This window comes from Pseudochaenichthys georgianus, chromosome 17 (assembly GCF_902827115.2).
Source record: "Pseudochaenichthys georgianus chromosome 17, fPseGeo1.2, whole genome shotgun sequence".
NCBI lineage: Eukaryota > Metazoa > Chordata > Actinopteri > Perciformes > Channichthyidae > Pseudochaenichthys > Pseudochaenichthys georgianus.
The window spans coordinates 6285697-6312182 of NC_047519.1; the positions used below are offsets into that span (position 1 = coordinate 6285697).

The 26486-nt window shown below is 40.4% G+C and overlaps 1 pseudogene; it reads left to right on the forward strand.

Annotated features, from left to right (window-relative positions):
- Window positions 1-26486, forward strand: part of LOC117462381 (cadherin-12-like) — a 110542-nt pseudogene that overhangs the window by 26538 nt on the left and 57518 nt on the right.

Here is a 26486-nt window from a genome sequence, read left to right on the forward strand (position 1 = left end):
ATAAGCTATGAAGAAACAAATGGTAATTTGGTAATAATAATAATAATGAAAGAAGTTAAATTAAATGGGAAGTGGATGAATAGGTGAATTAATCAGAAAAGGAAGAGATGTGTATGTGTATGTGTGTGTGTATATATATATATATATGAATAAATAGTAAAATAAATATATATATGCACACATACATATATATATGTGTGCATACTGCATATATATATTTATTTTACTATTTATTTATCTATTATACATTTTTGTTTTTGTTTTATAATAATAATAATGAGGAAACGATGAAGTATATCTATATTATGAAGCAAATCATTAATAAATACAATGCCATATGCATACATAAAATGTAACTGACAGTGTAATCCCCCTGCCCCCGGCCCCCACCCTTCATGTTATTGTCTTGTCCTATTTGTGATGTGCGTGAGCCATGTCCTTGTCCGTATGTTTTTGTCTTTGAAAATGTTTAATAAAATATAAATGTTAAAAAAATCTATTGTCCATTGTACGCCCGACTATTCATATAAGCCCACTCAAGTTTATTTGGTTTTATTAAAGTTTTAAATGAGGTTGAGGCTCACAGCAGCCCTTTACATATGGTTTTACTAAAAGGATCTCATTATCTCTAAAAAGCAATAATCTTTGTTGCAATGAACTAATGATGACTAACAAGATAATGATTTTCTCCCCACGATTATAACCTTGTGATCTCAATTTCCAATACAAAGATGTGTTGGTTGGTTATGTTGAAAAGGAAAACTAATAAGCATGTGTGTGTTTCTGTGTGTGTGTTTGTAGGAACCTATGTGACCCAGGTGGCAGCCACAGATGCAGATGACCCCACGTACGGTAACAGCGCCCGCATCGTGTACAGCATCCTTCACGGCCAGCCGTACTTCTCTGTGGACCCCAAGACAGGTGAGACGTTGTAGCCCTTCTACATGACATGTTCCATGACGAACCCAGAGTTAATCAAACAGATGGGACTTTAGTGTGAACCCACAGCTCTCACTCCCTTCTGTCAACAAAGCAGACTCACCGGGTCATGATGCTGAGAGGGGCTCTCAGAGTGAGTCCTGCACCGGAATTCTAAAACATGTTCAGAAAGGCACGTTAATATTTGCAGTCCTTTAACAGACAACCGATCAGAAATGTTTCCGAACATGGAGTGTCATGTTGGATTTTCCATGAGGAGCAGCATGAGTCAACATCCTGCCTCCTTAAATCCAGAAAGCATCAAGGACTAAGGCATGAGACAAACTATACCTCTGCTCAGAGCGGTAGCATGTTGGAAGCAAGCCCCCAGGAAGTGAGCCGGCAGTTAAAGCAAATCTTTATAGTGGCCAAATGGTGGTACAACAACTTCCGTATCAGTCATTTAACGTAACTTGGCCCAAAAATACTCTTTTTGGAAAAGACATGTCGGTAAATCATTGTATGAGTTTTCTTTTAGGTAGATCAACTACCATGGATCGAAACGTGTGTTGTCGTCATTTAAATCATTAGAGGCTAAAAGTTGTAAAAGTAGCTAAAAGCAGAATCCAGAGCTATTTTCCCTCTCTATTCATTTGACTGAGCCAAGACCGGCCATGATGGAGTGGATTAGAGGGCCAAATGGCCTGTATCCATCCATCCATCCATCTATCTATATATTCCGAGTCAACCGCTTATCGGCAAAGGGGCGTGGAGGTACAGTAGCAGTTCTGGAAGGGGTTCCAAAACGTCTCTTTCTCTGGCCACGTTAACCAGCTCTATCTTGGGAATTCCAAGGTGGTCCCAGGTCAGGGTGGGGATATAATCCCTCCAGCTGGTCCTCGTTAAGTTTAGTATTCAACCAAAGAGCTGTGTTCCGCTAAACACTGAACAACTCAAACTCAGCGAATTCCAACACTTGCGACTCTCTCAGCAGAACTGCTGGGTCCTCTGTAACAGCAGCAAGAGGAGGTTCTGATGGTCCAGGATCAGCAAATAAATGGTATAGAATAGAGGCCAGTGCCCCTATAACACTGAGCTTTGCCCATTGTGTAGAGCTTGTTAATATCATGTGTGATTGATTTGGAGCAAAGACTGTGATTTCACTTGAGCGGCAGTTAACAAGAATGTGTTTTGTTTAGTGTTTAATTATATCGTAACATTTTAACCAAGTTACTCAATGTTTTTTTGTTGTACGTCATGACTTTATACTAACCTCAAGATGTTAAAATCTCTAACCTTGTATTTGTCTTATTCGTCCCGCATTGTGCCTCTCTAATTAAATAATTATCCATAGCACGGCACCCTTGATGTACCTCAATTAAAGAATGAGTTTTGTGCTAAAAAGGGTTTAAAGGATATTTCCCTTTCAAATGGATTTTCACTTGATAATATAGTTATCCTCATTTAATCAAGTTTAAAACTAGAACATGCAAAGCACCACAGGTCACCCCTCTAACAACTGAATCACAGCAGGGAATCTTTCCTCCACCTTGCTTTAAATACTTTAAGGACCCTTTCAGTTCTCTGTCCTTCATCTGTATATTTAACCGGCCTTGCCCTAATCACTTCGTTCTTGTTTACTCTTCAAATGGCTTCTCCTGATGTTTTAACTCCATGCCAGTTCATTCCTGATCAAAGGCTGCTAACAGAGAGGCAGGGGGCATTTAGGCCTAATTAGAGCTTCATTAAAGTATGAAGTACCATAACATTGTGTCCTAATGAAGGTCAGAATCCACAGTACATGTCTGTCCTTCTATATGGGAGACCATTATCATAAGGAATACCCGTTTCAAACCTCTCCTCTTCCTCCAGGAGTGATCAGGACTGCTCTGGCCAACATGGACCGGGAGATAAAAGGGGAGTACCAGGTTCTCCTTCAGGCCAAGGACATGGGAGGTCTGCTGGGGGGGCTGGCCTCCACCACCACCATCAACATTACCCTTGGAGACGTCAACGACAACCCGCCTCGCTTCGCTAAGAGTAAGACCGTCTCCACAATGAGGCTGATGGGTGATTGTTGGATGGATGAAAGGGTCTTTGATTGTTGTGACTGATTAGATTATGCTTGATGTTCTTTCTTGAACAACCCTTAATTTATTTTTGCCCTTTTCCCCTCTCTTCTTCCATGACCTCAGGTATTTTCCACCTGCGAGTGCCAGAGTCTGCGTCCATGGGCTCGGCAGTCGGAGGGATTCGAGCCTACGACCCGGATGCTGGTGCCAATGCAGAGGTGGATTATACCATTGTTCCAGGAGAAGAGGGCAACATGTTTGACATCATCTCTCGTGGCCAAAGTCAAGAGGGAATTGTAGTCTTGAAAAAGGTACTTTTGTCATCGACTGTTCATTAACTGCTTTCCAGCTTTCCAGATCTCCAAAAACACACTGGCGCATTTAGGTGGAATCCTTTACCAAAAATGTAGAATAACGTTTATTTCCAAATAACTAATTCCATCAGTACAACAAGAGGCACATTAGCATTTTTTAGATTAAGTAACTTTAAGAAACAGCTGTCAAATAAGGTTCCTTCCAATTGATGGTAAGGTAAGAAGAACTGAAAATGTGTAATAACCATGACAGCTTGAATACAGCTCTGTTCTAATGTGATAACACATCTAGACATTCACCCTGGATACATGGAGAACACTCTCTTTACATCAGACAATAATGTTGCGATAATAGCAACCTGTACATCATTCAAAACACTTACAGTGAATAATTAATATGGCATACGTAAACCCGGTTAATGTCCCGCAACATAAAGTTTCATATAATGTGTAATGCATTTTTAATACAAGTATTATTACGTTTCTGGGTTCTTAATAGTGTCGTCAGACTGGCTTTGGTGGCTATGCTATCATCCATGTAATAACAGAGAAACTTTATTTACGTCACTATGTTGCCAGAAATGTTGTGGAGATTCTCCTGCTGAACAAAACGTGTTAAGTATCATAAACATGACTTGGCTAGAGAGTTTATTTTTTTAAATATGCCAGAATCCAGTGGCGAAATCCCATTGCTTTTTGTCAAGGGAGCCCTTGCGATGCTAACTCTCAGGTCGGCTTGGAAATACACAGTGGCGGCGCCAGAGTATTTTTGTTGGGTAGTTTATGGTAGCGAGAGAGAGACACACATACACAGGTAAACAGAGAGAGACAGACACAGCACACAACAGGTGGCCTGTGTCTCTATTTTCATACAAAACAGTTTTTCAAATTACCCATTATTACAAAATATATTCAAAACTCACTATTGACGTTCTCAAAGCAGCACGATACGCCGGTTGTTGTGGTTGGAAGCGAAAATGTCAATGACACGCTGGACATCCAGTGCCTTACTCCTCTGCTTATTGATAGCCAGCAGGCCCAGGTTGCTGTTCCGTGCATTACCACTGCTGTTTCTTAGATAATTCGTGATGCGACGGACACAGGAGAAGCTGCGTTCGCAGCCAGCAGAGGTCACAGGCAGAGTCCGTAAAGGCATCCTTGTAGGGTCGCATTAAAGCCAGAAATTCCGCTGTGTCCTTCAGTTAATGTCCCTGTTGTTTCTTTCTTTCCAGTAGGCGCTTAACCTGGTGTAGCTCTGGGGTCAGGTTCTCTTCCGTCACTCCATAGAACTTGGCCATGGGTTGCAGACATTTATTGTCTAAGAAGGATGCATGTTTGGGGCTGAGTGCCGAGACTCCGGATAGGACACCACCGGCCTCGGTTGAGAAACGTCTTCTCATTTCATCCACAAGTCTGTCGATTACTGGGTAGAAACAGTCTGTGGGCAGCGCATCTAGGGATGTAACTGGTGTGCGTTCGATTTGGGCTTCCACAACAAACTCCTGTAGATGTCGAGGAGGCTGTGCCTGTCTCCTTTCGGGTGTCTCATTGTGATTTACATTGGCTTTGGTGCACAGGTCGCTTGCTCTGTCCCGAATTTCCCTCCATGACTCCTCTGCGCGTTTGTCTGTCAGTGTCGCCATGACCGAATCAGCCAAGTCCATTGCGGAGGACAGCTCAAGGCTGGGAGATTGGAGTTGGTCAGACATGAATTTTGTGACACGGAAAAGATCCTCGAAAAGCGTAAGAAGCAAGACAAACTGCTCATCAATTAGTCCACTCACCGCTCTGGCCTCTGTTTTCCTCCGCGCATTGGGCTGAGACATGATCTCTGTAAATGTTGCCTTTACTGCAGGCAGTGATTTGCGGATAGCCACCAGCGCTGTATATTGACATGACCAGCGTGTTTCCAATTCTTAAGTTCAACTGGTTGTGAAGTTGGCTCCATTTCTCTCTGTTTCTTTATGAAAATATCATGGGTGACTGAGTTGGCGAAGAAGTTGTAGAGCATTTGTACAGTTTCAAAAAAGTAGGCTGCTGCTTCAACGTTGCGGACCACATCAACCAACACAAGGTTTAATCTGTGTGCATGGCAGTGGATATACAAAGCATTTGGCACCTCCTTTTTAAACTTCTGCTGTACTCCATTCTTGCATCCCGACATGACAGCAGCCCCATCGTAACACTGTCCAACACACATGTGTGGGTCGATGTTGCATTGGCTGAGCGTCTGTTTGATGGTACTGAGGAGCGAGTCGGCGTCCAGGCCCTCTGTGCATCTGAAGTGCAGGAATTCTTCACGCACTTGTTCTCCTTTTATATAACGTCCAACGATGGACAGTTGCTCGCTTTTACTGACATATTTGGTTTCGTCAACCATTAGGGCGAAACATTGAGCTTCCCTAATTTCACTTCGGACCATATCTTCCATTATCTGGAAAATCGCGTTCTGGATGTCTTGATGTGTGTATTTAGCATTTTGAGGATTGTCGTTCAGTTTCATTGCTACAATCACGTCAAATTCACCAATTAAGTGTAGCAGCTCTCGGAAGTTCCCCTATTAACCGAGTTTTCCTCACCCTCCTGCTCCCGCTGACCTCGCTGTGCAATGCCTTGACATGCAGTATAACGTAAGGACACCACCACGGCCTTCATGTACTCACGGTTTTCTTTCACAAGTTTTAAATGACCTGCATCAATCATGTTTCCCAGTCTTGAGCCATCTTTCGTTGTCTGTTTAAATTCAGCCCATGCCTCCATGGCAAACCTGTGTGCTGCACTCCCGTTGTGTTTTTTAAAGCTCCTGTTGCATTTTTCCAGTTTTTAAATCCATTGGTAAAGGCAGGCTCGGAATGGAATCGCTTCCCAGCACCCAAAAAATGACGACAGGCAAAGCAAAACACTGAGTCAGCTTCAACTGAATATTCGACCCAGCTGTATGTGTCAAACCAGGCCCTATTAAAATACCGTTGCTGGCTTCCAATCTGTCTTGACGGATAATGTTTTCGAATTGGACGTTTTGGTCCATCTCCGGGTCCTTGGCTAATGTCGCTAGCAGCCTCAGTTCCTTGGCTGATGTCGCTTCCTGCTCCACATTTTCCTCATCTTCGCCACCTCTGGCCTCTGCAATCCCATCGGGTCCCCGCTGGCTGGCATCCTCTTCAGGTGGGTCGTGTGACTCTGGCACCCGTTCGACTTGTTGTACCTCAATGCGAGGGTGTTTAAGAACAAATCTATCCATCCGAAATATACAATTAATCCTAGAAGTTCTGCTGTCTGCAATTTACTCGGCGCGAGTTTTGGGATTTTTAACTGTGAACGTGACCTGTCAGGGTTGAGTGAGGCAAGCAGGACCCAAATGCAGATGAACAGAAAAAATACCTTTTATTTCAAGGCTACTGGAACAAACTTCGACAAAACAGTACTCTCACCCCGTGAACAACGTCCAAATACGACAAGGAACTCACAAAGATTAACAGAAAACACAGAACCTAAATACACCCAGGACTAATCAAACAAACAAGAGACGGGTGAGGAGGGAGGAGAAAACACAGGGGCACCAGGTGAACACAATCAGACAACTAGACACACCAGGGAAACTAACGAGGAGGAAAAACACAGGGAAAAGGACCAGACAATATACCAAGAGGAAAACATGACAGGGAGAACAGCAAAACACCCAAAACAAGACATACAAAACGTGACATAACACAATAATCGTAACAATATCAGTAATGCATGACGCAGCAGGCCCAACGTTTTGTTGCTCTGATTGGCTGTAGGCCTATTCAAATTTCATTCAGAGGCATTTTGATCTGACCTTGGCCGCGCTGATATTATAATGCGAGAGAATTTCCACACCTTTAGTGTATAAAACTCCCCCACTACTTAGACTATTCCTTACTCGGAAACAGTTCTAAATTGGTTTGAATCCTACCTAAAGGACAGAAACAACTTTGTTTCTATAGGTACATACACATCTGAGTTGACAAATATGACATGTGGGGTTCCTCAAGGCTCCATCTTGGGGCCTCTTCTCTTTAACGTCTACATGCTACCACTGGCTCAGATAATGAAAAACAACAAAATAAGTTACCATAGCTATGCAGATGACACACAAATCTACGTAACAATTTCACCAGGAGACTATGCTCCAATTCAAACACTGAGTAAGTGCATTGAACAAATCAATGACTGGATGTGTCAGAACTTTCTCCAATTAAACAAAGATACAACTGAGGTAATGGTTTTTGGAGCCAAGTCAGAATGTATAAAAGTTAGCGCTGAGCTTCTGTCTGCAATTTTCAAACCAACAGATAAAGCCAGAAATCTAGGTGTAGTCATGGACTCTGACCTGAGTTTCAACAGTCACATTAAAACAGTTACTAAATCAGCCTACTATCACCTAAAGAATATATCTAGGATTAAAAGACTAATGTCACAGCAGGATTTGGAAAAACTTGTCCATGCTTTTATCTTCAATAGACTCGACTACTGCAATGGTGTCTTCACAGGTCTCACAATCTATTAGGAAGCTGCAGCTGATTCAGAACGCCGCTGTTCGAGTCCTCACTAAGACTAAGACAGTGGATCACATCACTCCTGTTCTGAAGTCTTTACACTGGCTTCCTGTGTGTCAAAGAATAGATTTCAAAATACTGCTGCTGGTTTATAAAGCACTGAATGGTTTAGGCCCAAATTACATTTCTGACCTCCTGCTAAATGATGAACCATCCAGATCTCTCAGGTCTTCAGCGACTGGTCAGCTTTCTGTCCCCAGAGTCAGAACTAAACATGGAGAAGCAGCGTTCAGTTATTATGCTCCAAACATCTGGAACAAACTCCCAGAAACCTGCAGGTCCGCTGCAACTCTTACTACTTTTAAATCCAGACTGAAGACTTTTCTTTTTGTCGCTGCTTTTAATTGAACTATTCATATCTTAGACTGCACTGTAACTTTTATCCATGTATTTTTTCTTTTAATGTTTTAAATTTAAATGTAATTAATTTCTCCATGACATTTATGAGAGGGACTGCTCGAAAGTAGGATATTTGGGATATCCATCGTAGCCAGGGTTTACGATCAGTTTTTGGGTGATTTGTACTGAGGAACAAGTATCACATCACCGACGGGTGAAAACTAGTGTTTTGGTAACACGGGGTGTTCAGGTAACACTTAAAGACTTTGTTATGGAACGCAAAGCAGAGTAGGGGGCTAGTACACCCTCCTGAGGGTCCAATTGTGGATGTCATGCGAGCATAACATGGTGAAAACAATCGGTCTAAATTAACAATAGGGACGGACATGTTCGGATTTCCAAAGGGAGGTTCTGTGAATAAATTAAAAATCAAGAACCGAAATAATTGAACTATTCATATCTTAGACTGCACTGTAACTTTTATCTTTTAATGTTTATTTTATTAGCTTTTCTTTTTAATGACTGATTTTAAATGCCATTTTCTTAATGTCTTTCATTTTTTGTTTTTCTTTTAATGTTTCTTTTATTATCTTTGACTGTTTTTAAATGCCTTACTCTGAATGTCTTTCATTTTTGTAAAGCACCTTGAATTGCCTGGTGCTGAAAGGTGCTATATAAATAAACTTGCCTTGCCTTGCCTAAATATTATTTATTTATATGTACCATTTTAGCAAGTTTTTAATATTGTCCTGTTCCTGTAAGCCAGTACAACAACATTTCGTTTTAATAGTACACTCTGTGTCTTGTTGAAATGACAATAAAGTATGTCTAAGTCTAAGTCATATTATAATGCATTAATGGTTGCTATGCAACAATAAGGCAGGATATCCTGGACTCATGCTTGAAATGCAGGAATGGAAATATGTTTATGGGATGTGGATGAGTAGTGTTCTTCGCTGGTCGCTTTTTGTCAACATGCTCTTGTACTGACAGATGGTTGGATCATTGCAATATCTTTTTTATCTGGTTAGTCAAATAAATATAGGCTTCACCTTTGGGGGGGAGGAGGTTGCTCTTTTTCAGGTTGGAGCAACAGCCCCTCAAAAGGTCATCCCTGTGGACGAATAGCGTCTTTGTCAGATCTGCTCTGTGTGTGATGTTGTGCCTCAATATTCACATGTTTTATTCAGAATTCAGGATGGCTAGCAATACTGTTATTGTGTGGAACTCACTAAATATTATTAAATAGTAATAATTGATAACCATTCAACTTTTCTCATAAATCCTAGTACACAATGTAATGTGTAAAATTATGCCACATGTATCATATATTTTCAGAAATCTAACTTTTATTACAGATATTACTGTTAAAAGGGAGGGGTTGTCTTTTCTTTTGGCAATATAAATGTGAATTCAAATGGTTAAGACATCCACATTATACTGTATATGCAGCACATTTAGTATACATATTTAACTGAATGAGGTTAAAGTGTTATCTTTATTAAACAGCACAAGCAGCACATCAGCACCAGCTTGCTTTAGTCCTCCACAGTATTGAGTGTAGCTCACCCACACAATAATTGTGGTTATATGCATACAGCTGAATAAAAAAAGCTTCAAATGTAACAGAAACGGTAAAGTATGAGTAAGACAGAAGGCATTAACAGCTGCATTCTGTTTGTGTTCCTGCAGACTCTTGACTATGAAACCAAGAAGTCGTACACCTTCAAGGTGGAGGCATCCAACGCTCAGCTGGACCCCCGTTTCCTCCACCTGGGGCCCTTCAAGGACTCTGCGACAGTGAAGGTGAGCGTCCTGGACGTGGACGAGCCCCCTGTGTTCGTCCAGCCGTCCTACTCTCTGGAGGCGTACGAGGACACGCCCCCAGGGACCATCGTCGGCTCGGTGACGGCGCAGGACTTGGATGCCAGGAGCAGCGCCGTCAGGTAGAACACAAGTACACAAGAAAACATAAACATGGCTACATTAAGAGGATTTACATGCAGTATTATGAGAAGCAGGCCAATCAATTGAAAACATGTATTGATTTAATCACAATAATAATCTATGATCGATCATGATTAATCACAAGTTTAAATATTAGTAATTACTTTATTTATTTGTAATCTTTCAAAACATAGTTACAAAGTGCTTTCACGTAAAACCGAACAACGGTAACATCATAGACTGGTACAAATACACAAAGAGCAATTGACCTCAAACTGAACTGTAGGCCTACTACAGTAAAAAACAGCATCTAAACATAAAAAGTGCAACAGATAAATTATTCAACAAAAAACAATATTTCCATAATACTAAATAATATACAAATAAAATAATTTTATAAAAAAGTTAGTTTTTATTAGTAATGTGTGGTGTGCTGTTATCTTAAAGTAAACAAAATGTTCAACCTGATTTCAAATATTAAAATATACAACAGTGATACAATGAGTGTCTTTGTGCAATCACAATCACTTCTAAAACACACATTAAGAAGTCAAATCAGACAATAATGCGACGACACAGTCTCATCACAGGGTTTGAGAAGTCTGGAAAGTACTCACTCACAGTACTAACATTTATTAATCCTTGAGAACTTTGTCTACTGAATGCTTTTATGATCAAAGGCTCCTGAACTCTTACTAAATGACAGAGACATGTGAAAATCAATTGACTTTGTTGGGGGATCATTTAGTGGACTGTCTACAAATGTTGCAGATTTGTTCAAGGACAGTTCTTCAGTGTGGGTCACCCACGTTCAGAGACCAGTACACAACCAGTGTAACCGGTCTGTAAGAGGAAAGCCCACCTGGAGCCTTTAGGAATGCCTTGGTTTGCAATTATATTGTATTCCTCAGGTAAAAGTTGAAGTAAAATGTGGGTCAGTTAGTACTGCAGATACAGGCACCAAAATGTCCACATTCATCCCTTTGGGGTCATTTATTTAAAACAGCTCGTCAGGCACTGCATTCACAGCCTAGGAAACAGTATTTTAACACCTCATTTTAAACACTGGATCCATTTTGGTGATTTTCGTATAGAGATATATGTTTTAGACTATGGGGAAGTCAAATGTACACTTATGAAACTTCTTCAGAGCCTTTTTGTATAATTTTAAACACCAAAGGGAAAAATGAAAACTAAAACACTGGATTATTGCAAAAATATATATATTATAACGTTTTTTAAACTCCAACAGGAACTATATTCTTACCATGTTTAATAGAAACATTGGATAACATTGACACAGTATGATCCTATGTTCGCATGTATTCACTGCAGTAAAGAAACAGTAAATTGCTTAAAAGGCAAATTGAGTGCACCATCTGAGCGACATGTCTTCTAATATGTCCTGATATATTCATGTATCTGCAGCACTGAGTTGCAAACCGAAGCACAGGACAGCCTACTCCTTAACGTGTTGCTTAAACTGACTGTGCCCGACTGCAGGAGTGAGAGCATTTCTCTAATGTTGGCCCGTAATTCCTCTCCTGCTTCCCTTCCATGTTTCCTCTCCCCTCTGCAGGTATTCCTTGGAGTGGCAGACAGAGTCCGACAGCTGTTTTGACATTGACACTGTTGAAGGAACCATTTCCACCAATGACTTTCTGGACAGAGAGACAGCAGATCAGCACATTATCACTGTTGTGGCAACCAAAGTCAGTGAGTATTCCACGATGCACACAACCTGCATCTGACACAGGGGACACACAGCCCGGAGCTCATCGTCCACAGAGGAAACTACGTGTTGTGTGACATCACATTGCTAACTTTTGTGCTATAGCCGCACACTGTACCCTGGACTTCTCCATTTGGGCTGGATAGAGGTTCACCTCCTATATTAGAGGTTGTATTCTTTAAAAATCTGAAATACACATAGAGTCAGGACTATTAAATTCATACTCATAGATAATAAGTTCATAGAATTGATTGTGCTTTTTGGGTTTTACCCTCTCCTCTAGTGTGTTCTATAGGTTTGTGTGCATGTAAATGGTCTGCAAAGGCTAACATCCCTGTGTTCCCTCCAGAGGGAGCTTCTCTCAGCAGTAGAGTAATGTCTGTCACTCATACTCAGACTTGTACATGAAAGGAAAGGTTTAACCCATTTGTTAAGGCTTGAACTTAAAAATATGTGACATATTATTGCTAACCTGACCAGTGTATTATCTGTTCTATTGTCACACAATCCAAATCAATTCAAAACATTATTGGGAATAACAGTAGTGAGAGTCCACAACACACACATGTTTGAACTACATTCAGGCCCCTCGCATTACAGTGGCATGTTTTCCTTTTGAACTTGTGTGAACGTACACTATATGCTCTGTAATAGCCGTGGACAGAGCAAGGGATCTACAGTGTACTTTAAATATGATATTATCGGGGCATGATGGAAAACACACCTTCTGGACTGGACTAAATCATTTAGCATATTTTAGGTACTGTATTGTTGAAATCACCCTTCGAGAAATAAATGCATTCTAAACGAGGCTTAATACTGAGATTTAACAGTAAACCCCAACAAAATAAGTTATCTGGTTAGATGGGGCGGCTGTGGCTCAGTGGATAGAGTGCTGAACTTCGTATCAGGGGGTAGCAAGTTCGAGTCCCACTGCAGTCAGCATGTCGTTGTGTCTGGGCAAGACACTTCACCCCAGATTGCTCCTGTGGGGATTGCCCACATAATTGAGTATGTAAGTCGCTTTGGATAAAAGCGTATAACAAATGACATGTCATGTAATCTTCCGTTGTAAAACAACATTCTGACAGTAATCAAAAGGTTTTAGGTCATGTTGATGTCATAGTCTGGCTTGTTGAACTCATATTGTTACCTTGTTGCACATTGAGACTGCTGTCCTGTTCAATTAATAGGATTTTGAACACTATCGAATACAGTAGAAAGTTACTGTGGTTCTTCTTGCGTGTGTATTCATGTCTCACAGTTGCTCTGCTCATCGCTCACAGACACACACACACACACACACACACACACACACACACACACACACACACACACACACACACACACACACACACACACACACACACACACACTCTCTCTCTGGAATCATAGCCACATGTCCCTTCATCAAACTGTGATGCTGCACTGTTAATGTTAATGTCCACATGTTAAAGGGTTGTTGAGCAAGGAATTCAATGGTGATATAAATATTGTGATCTCCCCACATTACAGCCTCTCCATCCATCATCACATTTAAAACAACATAAACTATTCTAATCAGAAACATCTGCAGATAAAGAAAGTTATTTGAAGTTTGGCATGTTAAATTGAATTGACTAGTTGAACAATGTTTTTATGTTGTTATAATAATACGTGCACCATGAAGACTATCTTTATTATTAGTATATGATACACTGAACTCAGCTGTCTGTACAGGGGGCTTTAATGTAATGTCTGGTCAGTATCTGGCTCCATCTGGTGGCCGGAGGTTGTTCAGTAAGCTACTGCTAGAACAGATCGGTTTAGAAGTAAAACAATTGAAAAATATTTAAATATTTATTACTTAAATTATGTAACATATAAAACATTTTCTACATCGTCTTATGTAAAGTGTGTTGTCAGGAAAAACTAGTTAGTGGATTAGAAAACAAATTAAAAACAAATTAAAAACATAAAAGCTGTTTCAAAATGTGGATGTCCATTTTCGAAAGTTAACATACTCATAATTGAGGGAGAATGTTATTTTGTTATATTATCAAATATTATAGAATATCACTCTGATCTCTGCTTACACTAATACACTTGAAAGCAGAAATGTGATGTAGCTAGTTGTGAAGCAGCACACTTCAAGTATTTTAAGGTATTTGATGATACAATTATGCTTGATGTTTTATGGTGTCATTATATAGGAGGTTTTCAAAATATTAATTTGCAAAGGAACTTTGGCTTCAACGGTCGAATACACGTTGAGGAGCAGAGGTAGAATGTAGACACTGCACACTGCACCAAGACAATTATACCGGCTAAAACAAAAACAATAATTAACACATTTATTCCTCTGAGTGAAATAATGATGTGCTTTATATGAGTAAGGCATTGATGTTATATGACTTCCTGTCATCATCTTCACACACACACACACACACACACACACACACACACACACACACACACACACACACACACACACACACACACACACACACACACACACACACACACACACACACACACACACACACACACACACTTGATGTCTCATAGAGTCCTCTCTGTAGCGTTAACTTGTGAATGCATGTGTGTCACTGACTGTATGCTTCCTGCCCTCACAGGTAACCCCACGCTGTCCACTAAAGTCCCGGTGACAGTGGACGTACTGGACGTGAACGAGTTCCCCCCCGAGCTGGCCCCCCCCTCACAGACATTTGTGTGTGAAGACTCCAGAGTGGGACAGGTAAACTGCTGATAGTATGTGAAGAAAAGGAGAAACACGTGTTTACTTAAACCATTTTGATATGAGTTAGGTCGTGTTATCTACTATGAGTCATTCAAACTGGGTGTACATAACAGAATTCCAGAGGTGTGAAGTAGTGGAGTACAAATACTTCGTTACTGTACTTGAGTACATTTTTCTGGTATCAGCACTTTACTCCACTACTTATTTTTCTGACAACTTTTTACTTTTACTTCTTACATTTTGAACACAAATACCTGTACTTTCTACTTCTTCCATTTTCCAAACAGCTGGTTCCTTTAGTCTGAATGTGTGTTTGGTGCCGTGATCATTATTATTTAGAGTCATTGCCTGCCTATTGATTTGAACACGATCCGTGTGTCCATCCTGGTCTTCTCTAAAGAAGAGGGACCAATGAAAACGTTGTAATGTTGCCGTTGTTCAGCATTTGATTAATATAAAGTGAGGTCAGTTACTCTTTAAAACATTTGGTAGTTATGGGTACTTTTTACTTAAGTACATTTCGAAGCCCATACTTCTTTACTTTTACTTGAGTAAAGAAGTTTAGTCAGTACTTTTGCCATCTCTGCTGAATTCTATATGAAAACTTGACACCATCACCATGCCCCTGTACGCTGAGTGTGATGCAGCATGTTGTGTGTGAGCAGGTGATCCAGACGCTGAGCGCCCTGGACAGAGACCGCCCCCCCGTGGGACAGAGGTTCTTCTTCAAGGCCCCCAAAGAGCTGCGCAACAGGAACTTCACAGTGCGGGACTTTGGAAGTAAGTAAGAAGGGGATTCATGTTAAATAGTCATATATATCACTATGTTAAGCACTTTACATTACAAGTCAGCATTCACCAGGGTTGGTAGAGTTACCTTAAAAATGTAATCCGTTACTATTACAATTACTAGTATTACCGGTGACCTAATGTATGTATTACTATTTATAAGTAATGTAACCTGAATACTTAAAGTTACTTTTGGATCACCTCAGTATCAAAAATGTGTGTAAAAAAATTAGGCCTGCCGAGTAGTATGGTTTATACTTGTCGCCAATGTTACACTGAACCAGAGGTTGCGCTAGACTTTTTCGCTGACGGACAGTATCGTAAAACTTCCGTCAAAATCCAGAATTACCCGTCGGCCTTTACACAACTGTGGGTGGGGGGGGGGGGGGGGGGAGCATGCTCGTGAACTGTCAACGGGGGTGGGGGGGGAGACACAGTTCACATGCGCCGTGTTATGCATGGCTGCTGCACCTCGCGGGAGCGTGCACAGCGTAAAGCCAAAACTCACAGACATTTCAATGATTTGTACGGCACAGTTAGGTTTGGAAACGGTATAATTTCCTTTTTGGAGGGCATGCATAACACGGAATAACACCGGAGCCTCGCTGCGGGGAAACTTTGGCGCTGTTCCGAGTTTGTTCTAATCTGTCAAAATGACTGCTTTCAGATTTGTCCGTCATTGTTAAAAAATATTCGGTTAACGCAAACCTCTGCACTGAACAAAAATAGATATTTGGAGCATAATAACTGAACGCTGCTTTACCATGTTTAGTTCTCACTCTGGGGACCGAAAGCTGACAGAAAGAGGTAACATTCTATTTATGGTATTATTTCCACATATTTCTCTCCATTCTTCCTTCTGCCATCGGTGTCGCAGTTTCTCGTCTCTCCCGTTTTTGTGCTTAGTGCGTACGCATTGGTCAGAGTTTGCGTGGAGGACCGCACATTTTCCCGTCAAGTTTGTTTTTTATAAAATTGCAAACATTGCGTAGAAACTGGCGTACGCCATTTTTTGAGCATATATCCCTTTTATAAATGAGGCCCCAGGACCGCCTTGAAACTGGAAATCTCATTTATTGAATGCACAGGGTCAGGGAGTAATGGATTACTCGTAACTGGATTAGGTTATCAGGATACAGTTACATAAAAAAAAGACGTTACCACATTACTGGTAATTTAAAAAAAAAAAAAAAATGGGATTACTAACGGGATTGCATTGTTACAATACATTATTTTAAAAATATCTATATATTATAGGTGAAACTTAAGAGACCACTGCAGCATTATCAGTTCCTCTGGTTGTTCTATTTATAGGTATGGGTTTCAGTAAAATTCATTTTAATTGAATTCTGTTCTATAAACTAGTGATTTATCTGTGCTGGAATTCAACAGACACTGGAATGGAATGGCTGCCATACATGTAGAGATTGAGATTTGAGAACAATTTGGAGTGATCTAAATGTTAATATAATACAAATCTATAATTACACTGAACAAAAATATAAATGCAAGACTTTTGTTTTTGCTCCCATTTTTCATGAGATGAACTCAAAGATCTAAAACATTTTCTATTTACACAAAATAACCATTTCTCTCAAATATTGTTCACAAATCAGAAAAAATCTGTGATAGTGAGCACTTCTCCTTTGCCGAGATAATCCATCCCACCTCACAGGTGTGGCATATCAAGATGCTGATTAGACAGCATGATTATTGCACAGGTGTGCCTTAGGCTGGTCACAATAAAAGGCCACTCTGAAACGTACAGTTTTGCTTTATTGGGGGGGTCTGGGGGGGTCCGAAAACCAGTCAGTATCTGGTGTGACCACCATTTGCCTCACGCAGTGCAACACATCTCCTTCGCATAGAGTTGATCAGGTTGTTGATTGTGGCCTGTGGAATGTTGGTCCACTCCTCTTCAATGGCTGCCAAGTTGGTGGATATTGGCAGGAACTGGAACACGCTGTCGTATACGCCGATCCAGAGCATCCCAAACATGCTCAATGGGTGACATGTCCGGTGAGTATGCTGGCCATGCAAGAACTGGGATGTTTTCAGCCTCCAGGAATTGTGTACAGATCCTTGCAACATGGGGCCGTGCATTATCATGCTGCAACATGAGGTGATGGTCGTGGATGAATGGCACAACAATGGGCCTCAGGATCTCATCACGGTATCTCTGTGCATTCACAATGCCATCAATAAAATGCACCTGTGTTCGTCGTCCATAACATACGCCTGCCCATACCATAACCCCACCACCACCATGGGCCACTCGATTTACAACATTGACATCAGAAAACCGCTCACCCACACAACGCCACACACACTGTCTGCCATCTGCCCTGAACAGTGAAAACCGGGATTCATCCGTGAAGAGAACACCTCTCCAACGTGCCAGACGCCATCGAATGTGAGCATATGCCCACTCAAGCTGGTTACGACTACGAACCGGAGTCAGGTCGAGACCCCGATGAGGACGACGAGCATGCAGATGAGCTTCCCTGAGACGGTTTCTGACAGTTTGTGCAGAAATTCTTTGGTTATGCAAACCGATTGTTGCAGCAGCTGTCCGAGTGGCTGGTCTCAGACGATCTTGGAGGTGAACATGCTGGATGTGGAGGTCCTGGGCTGGTGTGGTTACATATGGTCTGCGGTTGTGAGGCCGGTTGGATGTACTGCCAATTTCTCTGAAACACCTTTGGAGACGGCTTATGGTTGTTACGATGTGTGAAGCAGGTAGGACCCAAATGCAGATTAACGTGAAAATTCCTTTATTTCAAGGCTATACTAACAAAGACAGAACACTCACCGAGGACAAGCCACATCACAAGACGAACCGACAAAGACAGAAAAACCAGAACTTAAATACACACAAGACTAATCACACAAACAAGACACAGGTGAGGAGGGAGGAGAAAACACAGGGCCACAGGTGAACACAATCGGGTAATCAGACACACCAGGGAAACTAACGACAGGGAACCACAGACAGATCTAAACAAGACAAAACACAACGCAGACAGAAAACCACAGAGAGATCTAGACAAGACAAAACACCAACACAGACAGATCTCAACAATGGTAGAGAAATGAACATTCAATTCACGGGCAACAGCTCTGGTGGACATTCCTGCTGTGAGCATGCCAATTGCACGCTCCCTCAAAACTTGCGACATCTGTGGCATTGTGCTGTGTGATAAAACTGAACATTTTTAGAGTGGCCTTTTATTGTGGCCAGCCTAAGGCACACCTGTGCAATAATCATGCTGTCTAATCAGCATCTTGATATGCCACACCTGTGAGGTGGGATGGATTATCTCGGCAAAGGAGAAGTGCTCACTATCACAGATTCTTTCAGATTTGTGAACAATATTTGAGAGAAATGGTTATTTTTAGAAAATGTTTTAGATCTTTGAGTTCATCTCATGAAAAATGGGAGCAAAAACAAAAGTCTTGCATTTATATTTTTGTTCAGTGTAATTATAGATTTGTATTATATTAACATTTAGATCACTCCAAATTGTTCTCAAATCTCAATCTCTACATGTATGGCAGCCATTCCATTCCAGTGTCTGTTGAATTCCAGCACAGATAAATCACTAGTTTATAGAACAGAATTCAATTAAAATGAATTTTACTGAAACCCATACCTATAAATAGAACAACCAGAGGAACTGATAATGCTGCAGTGGTCTCTTAAGTTTCACCTATAATATATAGATATTTTTAAAATAATGTATTGTAACAATGCAATCCCGTTAGTAATCCCATTTTTTTTTTTTTTTTTAAATTACCAGTAATGTGGTAACGTCTTTTTTTTATGTAACTGTATCCTGATAACCTAATCCAGTTACGAGTAATCCATTACTCCCTGACCCTGTGCATTCAATAAATGAGATTTCCAGTTTCAAGGCGGTCCTGGGGCCTCATTTATAAAAGGGATATATGCTCAAAAAATGGCGTACGCCAGTTTCTACGCAATGTTTGCAATTTTATAAAAAACAAACTTGACGGGAAAATGTGCGGTCCTCCACGCAAACTCTGACCAATGCGTACGCACTAAGCACAAAAACGGGAGAGACGAGAAACTGCGACACCGATGGCAGAAGGAAGAATGGAGAGAAATATGTGGAAATAATACCATAAATAGAATGTTACCTCTTTCTGTCAGCTTTCGGTCCCCAGAGTGAGAACTAAACATGGTAAAGCAGCGTTCAGTTATTATGCTCCAAATATCTGGAACAAACTCCCAGAAACCTGCAGGTCCGCTGCAACTCTTACTACTTTTAAATCCTGGCTGAAGACTTTTCTTTTTGTTGCTGCTTTTAATTGAACTATTCATATCTTAGACTGCACTGTAACTTTTATCCATGTATTTTTTCTTTTATTCATATCTTAGACTGCACTTTAACTTTTATCCATGTATTTTTCTTGTAATGTTTATTTTATTAGCTTTTCTTTTTAATGACTGATTTTAAATGCCATTTTATTAATGTCTTTCGTTTTTTGTAAAGCACTTTGAATTGCCTTGTGTTGAAAAGTGCTATATAAATAAACTTGCCTTGCCTCTCATTTATCATATATGAAGAATTCATTTTCAAACATTGATTAAAGTCAATCTTAAAATGATTAAACCAACGCCTGTTTGAGACATAACTTGGAGAAATAAATAAATACGGACATTTTATTTAAAACCACCTCGAATATGTTGTGTTAATGTTATGAAATGTTTTCTCATAAATTATGCGGTAAGCAGGAGGACAGAATTACATCTAAACTGACGCCGTTTTGCATTTCTATAGGTTGTATACGATACGAGCATGCAGGGCCGCCCCTGGCCAACTTGGGGCCCCAAGCGACATTGTGAGATGAGAAAAGTAATAGACATCGATTCCCGACCGAGCTGAACGTTTTGATGTTTGAACGGAGTTTCTGCGATGTTCAATGCGGGAGGAGAAGCGTGGCAAAATACCGGCGGAATAATAATAAACTTTTCGTGCGTAGAATAACAGATAGTTGGAATGCTGTTAACAGCATTCCCACTAAATGAATGGTAAATAAAGAATGCTGGAAATAACTGCATCTCCATTAGCCTATACCAGGGGTCGGCAACAGGCGGACCGCGGTCCGGATCCGGACCCAGACGCCGACCTATACGGACCCGGACCTATAATTAATCAATGCATTAATAGGGGATTTCAATGTTGACGGGGCGATTCTATTTTAAACGCCGCCGACAGGGGGCGAAAGAGACGAGTGAGCGATACAGGGAGAGAAACACAGAAGAAGAGACGAGTGAGCGATACAGGGAGAGAAACACAGAAGAAGAGATGAAAGCGCGGCAGAGAGAAGCGGTGAGGAAAGTGAGTGAAGAGAATAATTTGCGATACAGGAAGAAAAGCGGAGAGGAGTGTGAACAGGCGTGTTAGCGGCAGACAGGAAGAGACACATAATTACACATGGCGCTCTCCAAGAAGAGGAAAGTGGACAGTGAGAACAGAGCTTTGAACCCTGAGTGGACTCGTTCATGTTCCTCCTGCCCACTGGGAGCACAGAACCAGTGTGTCTCATTTGTTCAGAGACCGTGGAGCTCATTAAAAGTGTCAAAACGCCACTATGAGACAAAACACAAAGTGTTTGACCAAACATTCCCTCTCAAGTCAGAACTGAGGTCACAAAAAATAAGCAGTCTCAGAGCCCGATATGATCAGTCCACCAGGATCAAAATGAAAACTAAATATGGTTCCAGTGCAGGCTAACCCAGGCTAACCAATGAACAGCTGCATGTGTGTATGAGAATGGCCCTGACACCATTTCAGCCCAGATCTAAACTCCTGGCAGGACAAGTTGGAGCTCAATTCTCGCACTGAATTAAAAAAAAAGCGAGTGATGGACTGCAATATAAGAGGGAAAGAAAGAGAAACTTTAAAACTGTTCAATTGTTATGATGTGTAAAGACTGATATTGTTCTATAATCGGCTGAAACAGTTAGGTCATGATGTGAAACGGTTAACAAAGAAAAAGGGAAACTCAAGCTGCTGCTACACTTTATTTTATTTATCTAAAATTAAGCACTTTTAAGATGCACAGATTTTCAAAAGCTAATTTATTTATTTTCTCTATTTTATTTTTAAATGCAGCCCGAGAGGAACATTACACAGATCCACAATATTTACTGTATATCTGTATAGTTCAATGTTAATTGACAATAAATAGTTGTTTTTGAATTGTACTTTCTTTATCTGATTGGCAGTAAGTTGTTGATTACATGCAGACGTTGATAAAGCTGCAGCTACTTCAATATATATCACACTAATTCATAAAGCAAGTTAGACATTTTGAAGTTCCGGACCTTTGCATGGGGAGATTTTCTCTAACTGGACCTTGTTGAATTTTAGTTGAATACCCCTGGCCTATACTATGCAGAGACTGCCTTCTTCATGTCGTGAATTGCAGCTGATGTTTTAATATGGCAATTGGCAATTTGACTTATACAACATTCGCAAGTTGTACATTTGACTCATACAATAACCCACCTTCGAGTGATGCTCTAGTTTCTTCATGTTTTGTTTTTTTCCCCTCTTGCTTGCGCGGGACTGAAACTGTCTTTTCACCGACATCTCTTCACCTGCAATGGTGGCCGTATCAAGGCCGTGATTGGTCAGATGTCGATTCATTGCAACGGTGTCGGGATACAAACGCCCCCCTTGTCACCTCTCACGCTCACTCTCGCGGGGGGTGCACGGAGAACTGAGCAGAGAACTGCGCACAGCAGCTGAGGCCCTCTGGGCGGGGCCCCCTGCGCAAGGTGGGGCCCCATGCAGCCTGCGTGATTGGCCTGTAGGGAGGGGCGGCCTTGCGAGCATGGTTTTATATACTATCACGTTTAATCATGTTTTATGCCGTTTGCCAAGACTTGATAAGTCGCTCGTAAAACATACTATGGAAACTAAGAACACCATATGTGGTAAATTGTACAGCTAATATAACACAACACATTAGTTGTATTTCCTTTAACTGGTGGATTGTGGATATATAGTTGCTGATCGACAGCTGGAACATAAACCACCAAATATAAGCAAATCATTCAGATCCAGTCGTCATGACTCCACTCCGGAGGGATTCCCCGATCCTTTCTTACAGTTTCTCATCATGGGGGTGTCTCCTGTCCCCGGTACAAACACACTGCCTGAGGAAGGCTATGTGTATTTTTTTTGTCATTAACCTTTTTCGGGACACTTATTTATTTATTTTGGTGACGATCCGACCTCCATGCTGCTACACTGGTTCAAACTGCATCCACCAAACAATATGATTTATCTCGACCTCCCCAAAATAACCAACATCTGACACGGTGTGAGATGTCTTTTTTAGCTGTGCTGTCGTCATTTCCTGCGATCTTCTTCATGCAGTCAGTCAAAATGAATGAATGGGCGTTTCTTTTACTATTTATAGGCAAATATGGGCGTTACGTGAAGCCCGCAAAAGGTGCGCCGCATTTCGAGTCGATTGTGATTTATAAAAGGGAAACAGGCGTAGGAAGTACCGTACGCACTTCCCTCAACGGTACGCAATGTTTTGTGAATAGGAAAATGTCTGTACCTATTTTTTTGCTTTATACTAAGCAACCTTCCCACATGAATCCTACGCAAGGCGTTATAAATGAGGCCCCTGGGCCGTGTTCATTTTGTAGTGTATAATCCCCCAGTATAGTTTATTTAATGGAATTCATTTTGTTCAATGTTATCTTTCTGTGAAATGGCAGCTCATATCCTCCGTGTGCTGCTTTTTCAATGTCATGGTACCAGAGATGTTATTGCAGAAACAAAATGAAAACACTTGGTGATCTTTAACGTTTCCCCCATGCCCACTGAATGTGTTTCTGTTGCTTTGGCGCTGACATTTCCTGATGCCCTTCAACACCTCACCAACAGGCACTGCTATATTTCTGATGTTTTTGTGTGTTTGTACTTATACAGTCAGCATCACATCTGATAGAGTGAGACACACCAGCCTGCAGCCACCATGGGAACTGGAGCGTGTGTGTGTGTGTGTGTGTGTGTGTGTGTGTGTGTGTGTGTGTGTGTGTGTGTGTGTGTGTGTACGTTTTTGTGTGTACAAGGTGCCTTAATGGTCTCTACCTTGTCAGGCTGCATCTCCGTCCAGCGGGGTGCAGCATGTATCTTTTCTGATACACACACACACACACACACACACACACACACACACACACACACACACACACACACACACACACACACACACACACACACACACACACACACACACACACACACACACACACACACACACACACACACACACACACGAGGTAGCAAGTAAGAAGTAAGGAACAGAGGTGGAGCAACCCTGTCTCCTAAAGATTACGTTCCCACAGAACTAAACTGCATTCTCAATTACGTTTAGCTAGAAACGTATTTTCTCCCACGTTACATTTGTTATCAACATATCTCAAATACGTTTATTTTCTACATATCTACCATTTATTGTCTTGCTTATAATATTGATAAGTCATTTATAAATATCATTTTAGAGCACACATTTCAAATCGACAATCGGGCTCGATATATGGTTAAATTAAAATCAGTAGGCGAGGCTGTAATTTCGCCAGCTGTTACTCTCATGAGCGAGGCAGAAAATAATAGTTTTATCATGACAAAAAGCTGCTGTATCGTTTATTGCACCTCAAACATTAAAACAAATCCAGAGTTACGTGTTTCTGTACTTCCTCTAAGAAGAAAGGACAGTAACAGAAGAGCTCTGTGGCTTCAGGCTTGATCGCTGTTCAAATGACAGCATTGGTTTCCCCAAAAGTGGGCGGGGCTGTAAAGTGATGTAGATTTCACTCACATCTATTATTCAAAACCATTCTATTTATTGTAACGTAAATTACATTCCAGTGTTTTATCTTTTTATTTATTTGTTTTTATTTTAAATCGTATAATGTCGGACTTTTTTTGCCATCTGTGAGGAAAATAAATGGGGCTTAGAGCCTCAAAATACTGAAATCTGTATTTTTTTTAATCTTTTTTTCCTTATAATATTCTTTTCTAAATAACACACTTTTATTTACTCAACAATAACACACAATTATCCATGTTTTTATTTATTCGTTTATTTCTATAATCTTGGGCTTTTTAACCGTAAACAAAGTCACCGGAAACAGACGGGACATTCCGAGCGATACACACCACAAACCCACTGAACTGATTACCCATGATCCTCAGCTTGAAGCTCGTTGATTGGATGTTTTAGCCGCAATGCACGCTGGGATATGGTGTTAATAAGATATGATATCCGAAAACATTTAAAAAATAAATAAATACTTTATTCCGAGTGTTCTTGCTTTTCTCTTTGGAAGTCATCACATAACTGTCAGGGTGCGTGGAAAAGGTAGGACCCAAATGGAGTATTAACAAAAACCAAGCTTTAATTTACAAAAAAAGCCTTATTGAATTATTTTTGTTGAATAATGTTATTTGATGAAAAAAATATTAAGAGTACATACTTTCATAGGGGAAAAGTAGAAGGTCAATCATAGAAATATAGAATATAAAAAATCAAGAAGATATTGTAAGTGATCTCTACAATAAAACAGTTTAGTGCTAGATGTACAAAGATATTAATATGAGGATGTGCAAAACAGACAAACTAATTAACCTTTATTAACACATTAAAGAATACTTTAGGTCAAGGTCTTCTTTCAAATAAGAAAAAAGCGTTTGGGGTATCTATCTAGATAAACATTAAGCCTGACAAAGTACATAACGTCTAATATATTGCTTTCCTGCAATGTTAACTATGTTGAAGCACTTATTTTAACTGATATTATACGCATTAATTATACTCTTATGTATGTAGATAGTATAAGAAATGTGCATAATTTGACAGTTTAATGGTGGAGGTACACACATATTGATAGATGTCTTGTAATGCACTGTTGAGTAACGTGTGACCCAAGTTTTTCATTCATTGCATAACTACACCGTAGTTGTGTATGATATGTCAATAAACCTTTGAAAATCTTGAAATCTTGAAAGGGATGTGCAAAATAGCCATAATATACAGTCTTTAATGATCTATTAGTAGAGAATAACGAGTAATGAATATACTTTATAGAGATCTGCAGATAAATATTTAGTCTTCTCAAGCACCAACTATCAAATATCTCTCCTGATTGTTGGCACTTGACAATCACCTTCCCTGAATTGTACTCAGGTGTAACTAAAGTCTGCTTTAAGGGTTGTTTATATTTCATATATCATTAATCAGAATCTGCAAAGTAACTAAAATAAATGTAGTGGAGTAAAAATACCATGTTAACCTCTGAATTGTAGTAGAATTACAAAGTAACAATGAGCTGTCATGTGGGTATATATTAATGCTGCCCATTATGGATACAAGCAATTTTCACCCATTTAGTACTTACATGTTTTAAATGTGTACACACTAATTTGTTTCCTATCGCCTAAACCTCCAGGGCTGTACACAGTTTAATACTGTCAACTTCTAATTTTGGGGAAAACGTCTTTTAAAACTACAATTCCCAGTAGAGACGTGCCATAGAGAACATGTATCTTTCGATCCCGTTTGAATTGTGCCATGAATTACACATATGATGTTTGTCAATCTTAAATAATAATTTCCATGTCAAAAAAGTCACAGTTTGTCGTAAAACTGTTGAAATATAAGACTATGAACAATACGCAACCAGAAAGACTACAAATGCCAGATTCGCGTAAGTGATGTCACAATTGTTTTCCTCCACTAAGAGATAGCTAAGATCAGCGCCATATAGATATAATCTATCTATATGGGGCTGGCTAAGATAACTTTAACAAGATGCCTGTGTGCTTAGTACCAGGTTGTTATCATCCCAGCAATGGGTCTTGCTCGTTCTTTCGCTTCCCGTCTGATGAAAGGACCAGGAGTGGCTAGTAGCTAGCACGTTAGTTAGCATTACAGCCTTGTCATTTTTATTAGCCTTAATATGAAGTAACATTAAGTAACCCAAAATGTTAAACAGTAAGA